The sequence below is a fragment of the Dendropsophus ebraccatus genome, chromosome 11 (assembly GCF_027789765.1).
Source record: "Dendropsophus ebraccatus isolate aDenEbr1 chromosome 11, aDenEbr1.pat, whole genome shotgun sequence".
NCBI lineage: Eukaryota > Metazoa > Chordata > Amphibia > Anura > Hylidae > Dendropsophus > Dendropsophus ebraccatus.
This window is the reverse complement of record NC_091464.1, coordinates 34,568,582-34,581,949: the sequence shown is the minus strand read 5'-3', so window position 1 is coordinate 34,581,949 and position 13,368 is coordinate 34,568,582. Positions and strand designations below refer to the sequence as shown.

The 13,368-nt window shown below is 44.4% G+C and overlaps 1 protein-coding gene across 1 annotated transcript in view; it reads right to left on the bottom strand.

Moving 5' to 3' along the window:
* P2RY8 (P2Y receptor family member 8) overlaps positions 1–3,130 on the bottom strand; it is a 40,899-nt gene extending 37,769 nt beyond the window's left edge. The window contains exon 1 of the mRNA XM_069944490.1: positions 3,081–3,130. The gene's annotated coding sequence lies outside the window, so the exon portion shown is untranslated. The remainder of the gene's footprint in view (positions 1–3,080) is intronic.
* Between the last annotated feature and the right edge of the window lie 10,238 nt (positions 3,131–13,368).

Here is a 13,368-nt window from a genome sequence, read left to right as displayed (position 1 = left end):
CACCTGCGCCCTTTTCAAGCCGGGATCCCACATGGTCCTAAAGCCTGCTGCGGCTGGTATACCTCATCATTGACTGTACGACTCCCTTGGACGTACCCCGGCAGGAGCTGCGGTGTTCTACCTATTATACCTGATATAGAGTTGTGCCTATAATTCAGCACAACTCTACTAGGTGAGTGCTACACCTTTCTTTCCCTGTGTTTGCTACTCTTATCATCTTTTATTGCACCAGGAGGCGCCCCCACCCCTCCCCTTCTTCTTTCCTCTCTAAATTACAGAACATGCAATAATGTAAGATTTTTGCACAGTTTGCCAAATGTTACCCTGTGTCACAGGCCCAGAGATCAGCTGATGAACAAGCAAACCATCACATCTTTAATGCAGGCTTCAAAATTAGCATTATTCAGCTGCACATCCCCCTGACACAGCGCTCTCTGCTGCCACCTCTGTCCGTGACAGGAACTGTACAGAACAATAGTGGTATCCTTTAAGAATTTGCTTTCGCTCTGGACAGTTCCTGTCATAGACAGAGGTGACAGCAGAGAGCACTGTGTGAGACGGAAAAAAAACTCCACTTCCTGCAGGACCTACAGCAGCTGATAAATACTGGAAGACTTGAGATTTTTTTAATAGCTGTAATTTACAAATCTGAGGCGGAAAGCAGATCCGTGGTGGAAAATTCTGTACGGAAATTCTGCAGTATGAACAACATAGCGGAAATCCAATTAAACACCATGAGGCAATGCTATGTTCATATTGTATGGGTGGAATTCGAAGCAGAACCCACAGATAATTTCACACAGATTCCTCTTGAAATTCCATGCCTATTCCACAGTGTGAACATACTGTCAGGGAGGAGATCAGAAGCATATTGAGAGTGAGCAGACATGTAAAAAAAAGTGAGTGGGACTGGGCTGCAGCTCCTCTGTACTGGTAAGGCTGGGAGAACCTTTTAAAAACGTTTAAAAAAAAAATTTCACTTAACGTTCACTTTAAGATCGCTTAAGGACATGCCACACACTAGGATGAATCTGCAAAAGATTGTTTAGACGAAGCAATCTGCAAATTATCAGCGACAATTTGAAAGCATATTGAAAGACCAAGATTACCGAAATTCTCGCTCGTCACTTGATCGTTAGCAGATAATTGCTCAAATGCGATACGTTTCTGCAACTTGATTTCTAGGACACGTCGAATGTTTGGATTACGTACAGTGATGTTAAGATCCAAGTGCCTTGGAAATGTGAGCCAATAACCGTCTTGCAAAACTGCCTCAAGTCATGGTAAAAACGCACTTTTCTAATTTGTTCTTTTTACACGGTTCTCAGCTGCACAATGTGAATGTACCCTAAGGATGAAAGCACATCTACATGTTGTGGCCAATGTTGCCTCAAATGTCCTGGTAAAACTGTGGTATTGTGGTTGTTGTTTTGTCTGCATGTAGCATCTGCATTGTGGAAGTGCATCATAAAAGAGGGTGGTTACTGAGCTAGGGGGAGACTACACCCACATGGGTGGGGGGCCTTAAATAGATTATTAACAGCTGCAGGATTTTGCAGGGAACAGCAATTTTACTAACAGTCAATGATAACGGCCATGAAATGTACAAGGTTCTGGTTGCCTGTGGCCAGCTGCCCAATGCAGCCTCACCCCTAGGCCATGTTCACACATAGGGGAAGATTTATTAAACTGGTGTTAAGTAGAACTGGCTCAGTTGCCCCTAGCAACCAATCAGATTCCACCTTTCATTTTCCAAAGAATCTGTGAGGAAAGAAAAGTGTAATCTGATTGGTTGCTAGGAGCAACTAAGCCAGTTCTACGTAACACCAATTTGATAAATCACCCCTATTGTATTTTGGTCAGTAGCCAAAATCAGGAGTGAAACTAACAGGGCAAAACTATAACGGAAAGTTTTGAACAGTTTCCATATTTTCAACCCACTCCTAGTTTTGGTTGAAAACAAAATGACCCAAAAACTGACGGAAATACGATATGTGAACATAGCCCTAGGCTGGCTTTAGACAAGTGTTAAAACCACTTTTTTGTATCCATATTATGACCGCAATTCCCGGTCTGATGACACAAACTGACAGCTTGAACCCGAACTAGGTATACGGGATGTGAGAATTTCCCCTTTTTTTTATCTAATTAAGAATAGTACTTGGCATAAACAACAAAAAAAATAAATAATTGAATTGCTATGGATAGTAGATCCTACCTGTGGCATAGTTCCTGTTATTTGCATTTATTATTCACACACAATTTCATACAAAACTATGAAAGCCAAGTGACCTATAGCCACTTATATATAGCATCAATCAGTTGCAGAAAGCTTGAAAATCAGTCTAGGAAATGTCATTACTTTACTATGGTGCAAGGTATATATGCAACGTAGTTTATTACGTTCTTTTTTGCTCTCATGACGCATACTTATTCATTGTCAAATCCCATTGAAATCATATTTAGTCTAAGGATCTACTTCCACAAGGCAAAGCTTTACCTTCTGCAAGACTTTAGATACAAGTTTACAATTAACTTTAGATGAATAAGTAGATAGATCTGTTTATTAACCTCAATAGACATGGCTGCAGACTGACCACAGATTTTACCACCATAACTCTGCAGGTAACATTCAAGATTTTCCTTCCAATGTGGAATGGCAAATCCCAGCATAAAAGTACAAACTGAAATGATCATAAACAACTACAAACACCATAAAGCACAAGTATACTGACACAGACAATTGCTATAATAGGGTGGGAAACAGTCAATCTGGAGGCTGTATAAAGCCAAAAACACCACCAAGGCGGGAATAGGGTAAAAAGGTTGTAAAGAGCAATCGTATACTCATTGTAACAAATACACAGAAAATACATGACCGCATTATAAATAGACATGTCAGAAATACTTAGCTTAAAAATGTGGTGTTTCTAAAAAAAAAAAAAAAAAAAAAACATAAAATGATTGTGACTAATTGCATATCAGGAGATGAGGAAGCTAGAGATGGAACACAGCAATATAAGTGCAAGGAGTCAAGATAATACTATGCAAGCAGTAATCATATAGCAGCCAATGCTTACCCAGTCTGTAACTCTGTGGCTCAGACAGTCTTGTCATCTTGTCACCAAGTAAGAGGGGAAAAAAATGAGGACAGGAAATTAAATTATTTTTTTTTGCAACTGAATTGTTCTCAGCTCTACTGGTTCTTAGAGGCGGGGTCTGAAGAAAGGAAGATTAAGCTGAAGACTTCTGTGTTCAGTTACATTTCGCACACACAGCGTTCTGTAATACTCACAGTAATGTAACAGGAAACAGTTTAGCCACAAGAAATGTGTGTAAAACACTGAACAAACTAAAACCTTAATGGTGAAAAAAAAAAGGTTAAACGGGTATTCTGGCAAGTAAAAATAATTTCTCTTACATTATGTCCATACAGTTATATAACTTTGTAATATAACTTTATTAAAGAAAATGAAAAATATATATATATTAATTTTTACATTGACTGTCAGCAGTATAATATGCCACAATGGCTGTGTCTGCAACTGCAGGGCTGCACAAGCCCTTGTTCCAGCACAGTTTAAAAAGAACTCTAACACTGCTGGATTTAGCATTAGTGATACTGAACCTTTCCATAATGTCTAATCTAATGCTTATTAGAATATAGTTGGGGAAGCTGTCTATGCCAGGAGTGCTACAGCCGCCACACAGGGAAGCAGATTTGGTAGTGATTGACAGCTATCCTCACTCGTTCTGCCTCACTGTGCTGCAGCTACAGGCTGCTTCCCCAACTTTAATGTCTATTCTAATGGTAGTATGCATATTAGAAGGGGCATTTAGGGAGACTGCATTAGTGATATGTAACTGTGCCTGTGCAGTTCTGCAGTTCCCAACACAGCCACTGGCAGTAGAGGGGCCAGTATAAATGTAAGAAAAAGTTTAAATTTTTTACAAAGTTCTAAAGTACTTTATATAAGAAATGTAAAAGAAAATCACTTTAAACTGCCAGATTACCCCTTTAAGCTTACCAAACACAAAAAATTAAGATATAACCAGAAAAAAAAACATGCAATTCAAACTATTCATATTAGGATTATACTATGCACTAGATTAGAATTGTCACTGAGATTATCACACTAAAGAGATCTTCCTGCAGAGGCAGGGAGCACCCAGGCCCCATTTCTGCCACACAAGATAATATCAGTATTGGGCTATGTTCACACTACGTAAGAGACGGGCCGTTCCGTGACCCGGACGGGATGATCTTCCCGGCCGCAGAGCTCTGATGCATTATCAGCGTGCGCTCGCATCAGAGCTTCCCATATCGCACAGTGAAGCAAGCGGCCGGAGCCGCTCGCTTCACTGTGAGAACTGACAGGGTTTTCTGCGGCCGGAATTCACTGAATTCCGGCCGTAGAAAACTGACATGTCAGTTATTTGCGGCCCCGTATGGGATTCTGGCCGGAGTGCGTACGATGTGTATACGCTCCGGCCGGGATCCCATTGAAAGTAAGGCATTGTTCCACCGCGCCAAAAGTTGCTATCTGCAACAATGGTCGTACTTTTACGTAGTGTGAACATAGCCTTATACAGGGAAGAGATCATGGTACACAGTGGGCCCTGTTACACATATAGCATTGGGCCCCAGGAGCATCTAGTTATGTTTCTGTCCCATCATGGTTTTGTTACAAACAGGCTCCATGGGAAGACATTGGAAACTTGTAGCTTTACCATAACTTCTCCTAATTACTTTAAAGGGATACTATCAGCAGTTAAGATGAATCTAATCTACTGATAGCACCCTATAGCACCAGGGATGCTAAGGAGGAAGGTGTGTGTCTTACCTTCTTCCTCTGTGCCGGTCTCCTGCTTAGTTGCGGTAAAGTCTGCTCCGGAGCACCCTTAGGAGCACTGCGTCATCCAGCCACCCCCTCTCCATTGATAATTATTAGATAATTATTAGATGTGTCAGTGCTCCTAACAGCGCTCCGGAGTGGACTTTACCCTGACAAACAGCGAGGAACCAGCGGTGAGGAGGAAGGTAAGACACATATCTTCCTCCTCAGCATCCTCGGCGCTGTAGGGGACTATCATCAGGTTCGAGTTGTTCCTCTTCAATCAAGAGATACAAAGATATAGATAGTTGCCAGCCTAGAGTACAGTTAAAGGGATTTTCCAATTATATAAAAAAAGAAAAAGTACCTAAATCTGTCTGAATGCTCACCATATGATGCTACCACAACAACTCAGAAATAATTCTTTTTAAAGGGAACCAATCAGCACATTTGTGCTGATTAGGCTCCCAGGGACCCTGCACAGACCTTGCAGACCGGTCCCCTATCATTTTGGGTGTTACTGGCTCCTTAGCTTTAGGTCGCTGTTTAATTTTGTGCACGACACAGTGGGAGAGCAGTAAACTAGTCATCTGGACGAAGAGCCGTCCGTGTCATGGCTTTCTGCTTGCCAGTGCGCTCCGCAGGGGTTATTGATAGGCAAAGAGGCCCATTAGAGGCCTCTTTGCCTGTAAATCACCCCCGCAGAGCATGCTGACAGGCAGAGAGCGTTAACATTACCATTTTCTTTCAGACTCTTGTCTTCAGTTTGGGTGTGGGTTTTGCAGCTCAGTTCCATTAAGGTGAATGGAGATGATCTGTAATACCTCACACAACCTGGGGACAGGGGTGGTGCTGTTTTCACAAGAAACTTGCTGTCATTACTTACTATATAGACACACACACACACACCTGTTACTGGCACAGTGCCCAGCTGTTTCTCTACTCTCTGGTCAATGCTGCTACCCAGCATGTAAAACATGATCTCCCCTGGGAAAATAAAATGGAGAAGGAGAGACAGAAAACAGCTGAAATAAAAGGTCTGTGGCAGCAATGTAGACACTAAACTTGTTCAGATTTACTACAAATGTATTTCTGATACTGAAAACTTCATGTTTAATTCCATAGTCATGGACCATGGCGGGTTCCTCCAAAAATTGGGTCTGCTATGGAGATGGTCATCCTCCTTGGCTTCCCATGCACCACTGGGATCAGATGACTGAACTGACCTGTATGGTGGCAACCCCCTGCCTCATGGAATCCTGCTCTATTACTTGTCAACAAATGGCAGTCAGGGTATGTGCACACTGCTTAAAAGAGATGGAAACTCTGTTGCGTAATCCATCACTCACGCCCGCTCGCAGACAGCGGTGGGGGCGCGTGTCTCCGCCCGTGTCATGGACTTCATTTTATGCACGGGCGGATTCCTTCCTCCATCCAAAGAATGATCAAGTTCATTCTTTGGATGGAGGAAGGAATCCGCCCGTGCATAGAATGGAGTCTATGACACAGGCGGAGACGCGCCCGCTCGCGCCCGAGTGATGGATTACGTGACAGAGTTTCCGTCTCTTTTAAGCAGTGTGCACATACCCTCAGAGGTAGAGGGGGGATGCTGGTATAAAAGTTATCCCTGTATAGGTGGTAACCTTTATCCAGCAGTGGGAAGATCAGCTCCCAAACAATCTTCCCACTAACTCCCAAGATGGGGGGCATGTGAGGGGCTGGATTCGGGTGTCCCTTCCTTCATACACTCTTAGGCTATGTTCACATTGCATATCTTTCCGTCCGTAGTGCGAACCGCGAATATACGCACGTAGTTTTGAGGTTGATGCGTTCGCTTGAAAGTATACGATATACGCCCGCACAATGCACACTACGTTTGAGCTTACGGCCGGATCCTATACGGCGCCGTGAAAAATGAACAAGACCATTGTTTGAGGACGGAAATGTTCCAACTCACGGCTGTGGATTTCATTGCGGTCCCGTACGAAGTACTTATTTCAGCCAAATTGAACTTGATTTTTCGATCCAAAAGGTTCTGTGAGTTTTATTGGGCTGAGCTAAGATTTCCAAGTAGGGAAGCATAACTGTACTACAGGCGTATGTTCGCGGTTCGTACACATCCGGCCACATGTCGATTTTTCCCACGCCCGTAGTTTCAGCAGCACATGTACGGCGGCGTACGAACTACGGACGGAATCATATGCAGTGTGAACATAGCCTAAGGGTACGTGCACACTGCGGAATGGCGAAGGATAACCCTTTGTGCATTCCGCAGCTGGCACACACCGGCGGACTGATGGAGGCGCGCGTCTCTGCTTGTGTCAGGCTACATTCTATGCACGGGCGGATTCTGCCCTCCGTCCAAAGAATGAACACGTTCATTCTTTGGGCGGACGACAGAATCCGCCAGTGCATAGGATGGAGTCTATGACACGGGCGGAGGCGCGTGCCTGCATCAGTCCGCCAGCGGTGCCAGCTGCGGAGTGCACAAAGGGTTATCCTTCGCCATTCCGCAGTGTGCACGTACTCTAAATCTGTAAGTGTACCCCGAGGTACTCTCACAAAGTTTGGAGAATTTCACGCCATACCGTCATCTCTTATTGGGAAGGTACTGGCGGAAAAGACGTGTCTTGGGGGCAGCATACGCTATGCTACCCCCAGACACGTCACTGGATGATGAGGATGAGGATGAATGGAGGAAAAAGGATCCCACTCATCCTCACTGGCTGTTTCGGTGTCGGAGGCAATAATAACGTATGCTCCTCCAGCCGAAAACACCCTGAGGGGCCATCTTTATATGGGGATTGGTATATGGGGTATGTAAATTTGTAGTGGTGTAGTGTAAAACTTTATTTCGTGTAGTGTAATAGTGTTTTTTACGTGTTTTCACTTATCAGCAGACCGTGGCAGTAGGATATAGAAAAAAAACACCCTACGCCAAAAAGGAGGAGTTTCTGATTAGCAGCGCACTTACGTGCGATGCTGATCAGCACTCAGCGGCTGTAGGGTGCGGAAAATAAAAAAAAAAATAAAAATTGGAAAAAAAAATACTTTCTTCAATCCTATAGCTACTGATAAGTGTAAAATATACACTTATCAGCCGCTAGAGGGCAGTAGGGCGCGAATTCCGGAAAAAGTCGAAGGGAGCCGAAGCCGGGACCAATGGAAATACCCGAAGACGCGATCAGGACCCGGAAGACGCGATCGGGACGCCGGGATCAGGTGAGTATGTGCCAATACCTGCTCTGGGCACCTCAGCTACCTAGCTGAGGTGCCCAGAGCAGGTATTTAACACTTTTTGGGGACTTATACCGCCGTGATCGGCCGGGGCCGTCCGATTACGGCGATCGGGACGTGGCACCTTGGCCACCATTACTTTTAACAGTAATGGCGGTCGGTGCCGTCCTCGGACAGCACCGACAGCCATTGCTTTCTGGGTCACCGATGACCCAGAAAGCTGCAGATCGGCGCTATTGGCTGATCTGAATTGATCAGCCTATAGCAGTGATCGTCAGCACGGGGGTGTTAACCATCCCCCGTGCCGGCAAGCTATGATGACCTGCTATACATTATAGCAGGCCATCTTCCCCGATCGCTGTGTGTGTACACACACCGATCGGGTAAACCGCGGGCGTAAATGTATGCCCGTTTAGGTTAAGGCACGGGCTTTGGGGGCGTACATTTACGTCCGTGGTCGTTAAGGGGTTAATAAAAAGCCCCCTCCCCTAATAAAAGTTTTAATCACCCCCTTTTCCCAAGTTATAAATTTAAAAAAAGTGTAAAAAAAACAAACAAAACATGTTTGGTATCGCTGCGTGCGTCATCTCCCGAATTATTAATTTATTTTATTACTTATCTCGCACGGTAAACGGTGTAAGCATAAAAAAAATTCCAAAGTGGAAAATTGCGCATTTTTGGTCGCTTCAAATCCAGAAAAATTGTAATAAAAAGTGATCAAACAAGGTATCAATAGAAACAACACATCATGGCGCAAAAAGTGACACCTCAAACAGCCCCATAGACCAAAGGATAAAAGCGCTATAAGCCTGGGAATGGAGGGATTTTAAGAAACATATATTTGTTAACAATGGTTTGAATTTTTTACAAGCCATCAGATACAATAAAAGTTATACATGTTACATATCGTTGTAATCGTAACGACTTGAGGAACATATACAGTATAACAAGTCAGTTTTACCCCAGGCGAACGGCGTAAAAACAAATACCCCCCAAATAAACAGAATGCTTTTTTTTTTTTTTCAATTTTACCACACATTTATTTTTTTTCTGGTTTTGCAGTGTACTTTATGAAAAAATTCAGCCTGTCATTGCGAAGTACAATTAGTGGCGCAAAAAATAAGGGCTCATGTGGGTTTCTAGGTAAAAAAATGCAAGTGCTATGGCCTTTTAAGCACCAGGAGGAAAAAAACGGAAGTGCAAAAATCGAAATTGGCTCTGTCTTTAAGGGGTTAAAAAAATGCACATTACCTATGTGCATACGCAGTACACACACACCCATGTACATCAAATCCTTAGGGATTTAATCAAATTCCTGATTTTATCATTTCCCTGCAACATATAAATGATATGATGGTGTCCATGTTGTTATGATATGCTATGATTGGTGTGACCCTGTAGCTTGAAAAAACTTTTGACAAACCTTGTAGATGTAAGTATAAACCTTGCAATGCATCTGTTTTCTTCAAGATTTGAATGCCCTTTAATCCCGGGCAGTGTCGGACTGGAGTGCCTTGGGCCCACCAGGGGAAATCATTCTTGGGGCCCACCCTTCAGCCACCGCACTTATCTATGGTAACATTAATAAGGGTACATTAACACGGTGTGATATGGGGCAGTGTAGGGTTGCAAATGATTGCTAATCAGCAGGGCAGGAAATATCCCCACACATATTACCGCCATACTATTACTGACCAGATCCTGTATACTGAGACTGATTTTACCAATAATACCAGTATATAGGAGGGAAATATTATCATCATACATATTACCGCCACAATTACCGCCATACTGTTACTGACCAAATCCTGTATACTGAGAGTGATATTACCAATAATACCAGTATACAAGGGGGAAATATTATCACATACATATTACCGCCATACTGTTACTGACCAAATCCTGTATACCAATATTACCAATAATACCAGTATACAAGGGGGAAATATTACCGCCACACCACAACCAATACCATCACTATATTGTTACTGACCAAATCCAGTATACTAAGACCAATAAAATACAGTACCGGATTACAAGCAACAAATATTACCACCACATACTGACTAACACCACCACTGCTACTGACTAATACCACCACATACTGACTAACACCACCACATACTGACTAACACACTAACACTGCTACTGAATAAGATTCACTGAATACAGATCACCATCATCTCATCCAGTCATATAGAGGTGGATGCAGCTGTACACAGGTTCTGTACTCCATATACATTACAGTGCAAATATATCAGGTAACTCACAGGGGACGTCTTCTCTGATCAGAGTTCTTCCATTTTCATCTTCTTCTCCATCTGCCCTGGGCCATTATGAGAACTTCTCCGAGCCACGAAGCCACAGAATCTGCCAGACAGACACATTAGGCTCCTCACTCTGGCACCATCCTCATCTCTCTACACACTGCACATCTGTATTGGCCCCTTTACACCCTCTTTAGTAGGCAGCCCTGACACTATGTATGTATTAGAGATGAGTGAACCGGGTTCGGGTTCGAGTCCATCCGAACCCAAACTCTCGGCATTTGATTAGCTGTGGCTGCTGAACTTGGATAAAGCTGTAAGGTTGTCTGGAAAACATGGATACAGCCAATGACTATATCCATGTTTTGCACATAGCCTTAGGGCTTTATCCAAGTTCAGCAGCCACCGCTAATCAAATGCTGAACGTTCAGGTTCGGATGGACTCCAGCATGCTCAAAGGTTCGCTCATCTCTAGTATGTATGTAAATAAATATATATATATATATATATATATATATATATATATATATCCCTTACAGTATATGGTCCCCTCTGTGTTGTCCCCATTATAGATGGCCTCCCCTGTGTTGTCCCCCTTATAAATGGCACCCCATATTGTCCATCCCCCATATATATAGCCCCCTCATGTTGTCCTTCAATATAGATATCCCCCTTATGTTGTCCATCTCCCCCCATAGCCCCCCTCATGTTGTCCATCTCCCCCATAGCCAGCCCCCCCCATGTTGTCCATCTCCCCCATAGCCAGCCCCCCCCATGTTGTCCATCTCCCCCATAGCCAGCCCCCCCATGTTGTCCATCTGCCCCCATAGCCAGCCCCCCCATGTTGTCCATCTCCCCCATAGCCAGCCCCCCATGTTGTCCATCTCCCCCATAGCCAGCCCCCCCATGTTGTCCATCTCCCCCCTATGATAAAAAACAAAACAAAACCCAACTCACCTGTCACCACGCTCCCCCGCCGCTCGCACGTCTCTTCTCCTCTCTTCCCGGACAGATGAGCAGCTCCTGGTCCCGGGCAGCACCATCAACACTGAGCTCGCGCGCCGCAGCGGCTGGGACTTCCGTTATGCGCTACGTGAACCGGAAGTCCCAGCTGCCGGACCGCGCACAGAGCTCAGTGGGGATGACGCTGCCGGGAAAAGCAGCTGCTCATCTGCCTATGGCTTCTCGCCCTGTCAATGGGAACACTGCTTGATTTAACTGAAAGCGATCGTTGCGATCGCTTGCAGTTAAAAGGGAAGGTGCGGGCCGGCAATCGGAGGCTGAGTGGGCCCCCCAGGAGCACGGGGGGCCCGGGGGCCCCCGCTGCGTGTTCCCTGACTGGGGGGCGGGGCCTACTCCTGCTCGGGGCCCACCGGGGGTTTCCCCGGTCTCCCGGTGGCCAAGTCCGACCCTGATCCCGGGATAAGCACATACATGCAGGAGTTCAACTAGCCACTTCTCTACCCTACTTGTGCTCATTGTGCAGGTGATAGATCTGTGTAGCAGGCAGATGTCCAGCTTTATGACTCTGCAATATTTAATGGACCCTTAACTCCCAAGCATAATAAGTTAAACCAAAGATTGCGAAATAAAGACACAACACATTGTTATCAGGTGTCAAAGGGTGCCAATTTTATTTTAAATTACATGACACTGAAAATGGCAGACCCCCGACTCACGAAGAGTCACCCTCCAGTACTCAGGCGAGGAAAAAAACCCTGTGGGGGAAACCTCGAGGGAGCCATGGCTGGAGAGTTGCCCCTCCCCTGGGCTTAGAGGGTTATACCAAACTATAAATATAATAATCTGGAAGTAAGAGAGATCTGGCTGCAATATCTGTCACCTTATTGATGGCTAGGCGGATGTATCTCTTCTTCCTCACAGATCCAGGTCCATCAAAAAGATGGAGACTTGATGAAAGGGTAGTCGAAAGCAGACCACCCCTTTACCCCTGCTAGAACCTCCAAATTACATCAAGGGTAGGGGGCAGTAAAGTACACAAGCTCAAGGTCCTCTGGCGCATCCAAGATGGCACTGATCAGGGCGCGGTGCATTGCTTTATGGAACCTTCTTTATGACATAAGCGCCTGTCATCACAGTGCACGATTGCCATGGTTACTGCAGGTAAACACATCTGAAGCATTAACCCATTAATAACTGGTGATGCACTTTACTGCAGAGGTCACTAAGCACACTTGTGCCCAAGCAAACAGCTTATGGTTAGTCCTCACTGAAAACACTAAATAATACTGTTTGATGTGGCCCATAGCAACCAATCACAGCTCTGCTTTTGTTTCTCAAATTACTCTGGTAAAATAAAAGCTGAACTGTGATTGGTTGCCATGCACAACCTAGACAGTCTAACTTGCCCATAGCATCCAATCAAAACTCAGTTTTAATTTTATAAAAGCTTGTTAAGGTATGAAAGGTGAGCTGTGATTGGTTGCTATGGGCAAATCAGACCGTGTTTTGTCTCTGCCCATTGCTGTAAAGCTGCTGCTGATGATGATGACTGAAAAACATGACATCAAGTTTCTGCAGTCTACCGTTCCTCCATACCACTCAACTTTTTGGAGGGACACTTGTGGTTCACAAACATTTCTATACACTACAATTACCAGCATTTCCTGTCACTCAGTTTAGCATCCACTGGTATACGGTTATATACGGCGGATTTGGTAACATGAAGGAGACAGCTGACAATCTGATGTAATTGTATGCTGAAAGGGCGGCCAAAGAGTATTATACATAAAGCTGTTGAAATGAATAGAGAAGGAGGGGATCCCTACCTGGATATTTATGATACAATTTGGTTAGTGAACTCCTAAGTCTCTCAATAAGTTTATCAATCAAAATGCATGTTAAAACACAACAGATATACGCATTATGTGAACACAGCCTTCTCCGAGAAACCGCTTCGCTCCTGTCTATAGTGTAGCTCTTCCTTAATTACATCCAATAGCCACCGGCCTCCTGCAGCTCTTTCAGCTGCAATGTCACGTATTGGCTGATGCAGTGTCGGACTGGGG